The sequence below is a fragment of the Ipomoea nil genome, unplaced genomic scaffold (genome assembly GCF_001879475.1).
Source record: "Ipomoea nil cultivar Tokyo-kokei standard unplaced genomic scaffold, Asagao_1.1 scaffold0782, whole genome shotgun sequence".
Classification (NCBI taxonomy): domain Eukaryota; kingdom Viridiplantae; phylum Streptophyta; class Magnoliopsida; order Solanales; family Convolvulaceae; genus Ipomoea; species Ipomoea nil.
The window spans coordinates 697,695-703,315 of NW_017617210.1; the positions used below are offsets into that span (position 1 = coordinate 697,695).

Genomic DNA, 5,621 nt, shown 5'->3' on the forward strand with positions numbered 1-5,621 from the left:
GGGTCCCTCGTGGATCCACCACAGGTCGGCCTCGTGTCCGAAGTAGAACGAGGCTATTTCTACGTGGCGCTCCTCTGGGCATTCCACTAACCCGAGGATTTTGTCGAAGGTTCAAATCCATTCTTCGAGGATTGTCGGGTCCTCCTCCCATGAGAAGATGGGTGGCTGATGATTTGAGACTTGTCGAGTGACATCCGAGTTTCCGTTTGGCGGTGGTGGTGGTCGGTTGTTGTTACGGAGGAATACGTTGCTCAGTGCCTGGGCGATCTGAGTCAGTTGCTGTAGATTCTGAGCCAGAGGATCGTGAGTGGTGGGTTCGGGGGTCCTCGACTACCTTCTGTTTGGTGCCATGCCGATGGTCTACAGGGCCAATGTTTATTGTAATGACGAGTTAGTGTGTTGCACCCTTACCTTGATACGATAAGCGTAAGGGGGAGTTCTTTTAAATTAAGTATAGAGTAGAGTGAGGGGAAAGTTATGTAATGATAGGTAGGCTCACAATCTCACCGCGCGTCCTAAGATTCCTGAATCCTATGTTCCCAAATACCTAGAGTTTAAGCTTAATGTCCTAAAGTCTTGTCTTAAGCGTCTTATTCTAGGGTCAAACTTAGGCTCTGATACCAACTGTAACACCCCTAAAATTTGAAACTTTGAATTCTTATGAAATAAAGATAGTACTATCATTAAATCCCAAAACAGAGCATACTAAACATAAGTATTTGGGGTGCTATGCCACATCTGAGCTGGAGAACTCAGATGCACAGGCTAAACTATCTAATCATCCTCAAAAAACTGTCATTACATCATCATGGCACGCAGGCCGAAAGGGAAACTAGCTAACTAAGCCTCGGTCCCCTAGCGCACTTCGGAGCTACTCATCTATGCCTGAAAGCCAAATATATCTATTCAGCGAATAATGTTGGTAACCCACTCCAACGCGTTAAAATAGGTATATATATATATATATATATATATATATATATATATATATATATATATATATATATATATATATATATATATATATATATATATATATATATATATATATATATATATACAGATATAGGAAAACCATTTTGAAGCCGGAAGATATATACTTAGGAGACTCTAGCTTTAAAACCGAGAATAGACTCAACAGGTAAGGACAGTCACATTTATCAGTTATAATCATGAATATAAAGATACTAGCATACACCCTAAGGTCACAAGATTAATTCGCATCATTCGTATCATTATTCAATCATTATCTCAACACATAAGCACACTTTGGTGGTGCCGCAGGACCATTCGCATGCCCATATATGAGGGTCAGCGCATATAGCGCTAACACGGCCCCGAAGCACCCTGCCTCGTACCGCAGCACGAAGGGGTTGATCGCAACCAACCGATGAACCGCAACTCATTATAACATTTGATCGCAACCAAACGGTGGACCGCAGCCCAAAAAGTGTATTTCTGATCGCAATCAGATTATGAACCGCAGCTCATTTATAACGTTTGATCGCAAGCAAACGGTGGAACGCAACTCTATATAATATTTATATACCTGACCGATCGCAACCGGCCTGGTTAACAGCCGATGGTTCTCAACCCATCCAACTGCCCGTATAGCCAATTTGATCGCAACCAAATTGGGATATCATGCACACATAACACATAGCAAGCACTTGCAACCCACATTAGCATATTGGGAAGGGGGAAAACGTATAAATAAAACTTATGTGTGGTCATCCACATACTAGGAATATTCCTAAGGAGTTCATACATCTTTAACCTAGGCCAACGGGATACCAATTCAACTAGCATGCAATACACAAGACTATTTTATCTTACGAAGGGTACCCGAAACATCAAACTAGACTCAGGCACGACAAACGGGGTCCATTGGGACACCACGGGGAACGGGGAAACATCAAATGGGGAAAACCACCATTCCACACTGGGAAAACCAGCAGGTGGCCGGCGGGTGGTCCTCCACCCGCCGGCTACTCGCCGGCGGCGCTCTTCTGGGCAGCGGGTGCCCGGCGGGCAATCGCCTGCCCGTTGGCTGCCCTGTGACACCCCGTATTTTTATAAAATAAATTATAGTCCCGATATTAAATATTTTTAGTAAAAATATTTATATAGCTAATTAATTTAAAATTGGGCTCGGGTCTACCTATTATTGTGAACCGGCATTTTTGTGCCCAAATGCCTTAAGACCAAAAATGTATTTATTTATTATATGAACCCAAGCTAGTCAATCCCATATGTTTGTATAAATATATATGTTATATTTATGTTGTGAGCCCAAGATGTTTGGCCTAAAGTCCACATTTAGAAAACCCAACCCAAACTTTTGAACCAAGTCTAGCCTAGCCAACCTTCTAAGTATAGTAACCCTACCATTTAATGTGTGTATGTATGTATGGTATCATCTTGCTTCCTTGAAGTCAGCCGCATACTCCTCTCGGCTTTGCTACAATGGCAGTAACGCTATGAGCCTCCAAACCAGCAACCATCTCCTTCACCCTCCTTTTAGACCTATCGAACCTCCCTCTCTGTATCTCCTTTTCCATCTTCCGGCTTGTCTCTTCCTCAAGCTCAAAAGAAGAGCAGCAGCTCCATTTCCCTCTCCATCTCCCTTGGTTATCAAACAGCAACGTGAGGCAGAGCAGGACAGTGCGGTGGCGGAAGTCGAGCTCTCCTTCTCCGGTGTGACGGTTAGTCCAGCGAAACAGAGCATCGAGCGCTCTCCTCACCTCCGGTGAAGCAGCTTGTGGACCGGCAAAGCCTGGGCAGTCTCTCCGGCGGTGTTTTCGGTCTTCTTCGAAGAAGTAGGCAGCGGGCACATGAGCGGGTGGTGGACCTTCTATGCTCCACCCGCTGGAACCTCAACCTTGAAGCAGCGGCGAGGGTGTTTTCCGGCGAAAGAAGATCGGCGGCGTGATGGTGGTAACAGGTGGTGCTGGCCTGGTGGGTGGCGTTGGCTCTGTTGCTCCTTGGCAGTATGCATAGTTGAAGAGGAAGGAAAAGGGTGAGCTTCTGGTCTTTCGTTGTTGTGGTTCCTTAGCTCTAGTAGTTGCTTAGTGTTAATTAGGTTTGTTGTGGCTTAAAGTTCTTAAGTAGGTATTAGCCATATATTATGAGCTTAGTTATTAGTTTAAGTATTAGTGTATTAATTTTGTTATTAATTAATAATAGGATACCTAGATTAGATGGTTGAGCTTGTGGGTAATTTAAAGAGGGAATTAGGGTTCAAATCTCTTTATGAGCATAATTAGTTTTAATTAGTACGTTTGTTGATAGTTGAGGATAGGTTTGATTCACAGGTTCCCGTTTGGCTTATGAGTTGAGCCTAGCCTTTGTTGGCGTTGTTTTTGGTTGGATAAGAGATTGAGGTAACTCATGCTCTACAAAATCTATTTTGCTTACCTATATGTAATTTCTTGGATTCTACATGTGTTTTGCTATGAAATGTGAGTGTTTATGCATTGTCTTGTGAAAATGCATATCTAGAGCTTGTGTTTAGGGTTCATTTGTGCCATTGCTTGGCATTTCCTTTTATTCAAGTCATTTTGTTGTATTTGGTGAGATTTGGCATGTTTTGGACTTGAATTTGAGCTTGGAGTTGAAAATCTCCGAAAGGATTATTTTGGGCACAGGGATGTACCCGCGGGCAGAACGGCGGGCAGAGCCCTACCCGCCGCCCCACCCGCGGGAACGTGGCTTGTGGGTGTTGGTACCCGCGGGCAGGACCACGGGTAGGGGCCTACGCGTGGGTCCACCCGCGGGGAACATGTTGGTTTTGTTGGGGGATTTGTTCCCCGTGATTCTTTTGACTCGGTATTTGGTCTTTTGACTTCCCGATGTTCTTTTGTGGAACTATTTGAGTGTCTTCTTGATGTTTCGTATGTCTAGAACTATATGGTAGGACTCCATGTAGGTTTTGGTATCTTAAATCGTGCTAAGTGTTCAACATTGTGTTTCGTTGAACCGTGATGAGTCTTGTGTGTTCTTCGGAACTACGTTTGGTTTACCCGTTTGATAAGCATGCTAGTTCGGTGTTTAAATGCTAGCGTGTGTGTTGTTTGTACCTTCCTATTGGTTGATGATAACTTGTGTTATTCATCAATGTTGTTGTTGGACTGTGATCCATTCCTCGATTGAGTATGGTTTCATATCTTTATTGTGATCCGTTGATTGATTCCTGTTAAGGTGTGATGTGTGTGTGGCTTTACCTGGATTGCAAAATTAGTGGTATGGGACACTAGTCACCAAGGTATTGCAGCGGTGCTCGTGGTGGCCGTGACGTGATTATGGAGTTGTGACCTTTGTGTAAGGTTCACGTGATTCTTGGGTGGCATGTGTTGCCGTGTCTGTGTACGGTACCCTCGTGTACTATGAAATTGGTGGTTTTGTTGGTGGGGACGACGGTCCCAGGAGGGAAAAGGTTGGACTAAGAAGTACAGGGGTCCTGGAGGTAATGGTTGGAAGAAGATATAAGGTTGGGGGTAGCCATAAGGTTGGAACCGGGCATAAGGAAGGCATATTAACTCGTGATGGGTGATGTCACGAGGGCTTGTGTAGCCGTTGTTGTGAATTCTCTTCTTATGACGTGTGTAGTCACATGGGCAAGTGTTGCCTTGGCATGTGTTTCCGTGGGTAGTTTTATTCCTTTGCGTTATGCATGTCGGGTTTTGGATCTATTGTGTGATTATAGATCATACCACGAGACTTCTTGTGAGTCGTGTTGTTCTTTGTGGTCTTGGGATGTGTTCCCGTGTTCTTGTTGAGAGTGTTGAGTCTTGTGTTGACTATTACTCTTGGTTTTTGACTTATATATATGTATTCCGTTTCGCAAATGGCTTTATAAACCTATATCTTATCTATGTATGATATTTCACATGTATTGGCGGTTTACCAGCATTATTCGCTGACCGGGCGTCGTCCCATTTCTATTTGTTGCTTTACAGGTTAGGTAGCTTTGGAGAGCGCGCTAGTGGCTTGTAGATAGATTATCTCTTCCTTTAATAGTTGTTGAGGCCTGTGAGCCTAAGTAATTGATTTGTTAGACTGCTGTAGTTGTAGTAGCTGCCTGTGCACCTATGTTTGTTATAGGTGTGGCATAGCACCTTCTGGTTTGTTTAGTTAGCTTCCGCCTTGTTTAATCTTAATGAGTAGACTTTATCCCTTTTCTAAGCTTTAATTAAGTTTTAAAAGTTGTTGAAAATCGGGGGTGTTACATGCCCGCTGCCGGCGGCACCAAATGGGGCAGCGGGTAGGTGGCGGTTTCCCCTAGCCCCACCTACCCCCCACTGACACTTTTGTAATACTTTGGTCCTGGGATCTTTCGTGGAACCCGAAACCATGTCTAGACACTTTTAAACACAAACGACGACACCACGTAGTCAAGTACTGGATCAAAACCAAGAATCACATTAAATACATCCTATCATGACTTCTAAACATAATTAACACCCGAACATGCAAAATGCCACCCAAATATACCAAGAATATCCCAATACGAAATCCATGATTTAACCTAGGGCTCTAATCATATTTAAATCACAAGATCATAACTTTATATTTAAAAATCAAGAACATCAAGATTTACCAAGATCAACACACAATTATCA

General features: G+C 43.5%; 1 long non-coding RNA gene across 1 annotated transcript; it reads left to right on the forward strand.

The window, feature by feature from the left end:
- Positions 1-2,429: 2,429 nt before the first annotated feature.
- On the forward strand, positions 2,430-5,136 carry LOC109177031. Its single transcript, XR_002053500.1, has 2 exons — positions 2,430-3,019; positions 4,959-5,136. It is a non-coding gene; the product is annotated as an uncharacterized LOC109177031 (long non-coding RNA).
- The last annotated feature ends 485 nt before the right edge of the window (positions 5,137-5,621 follow it).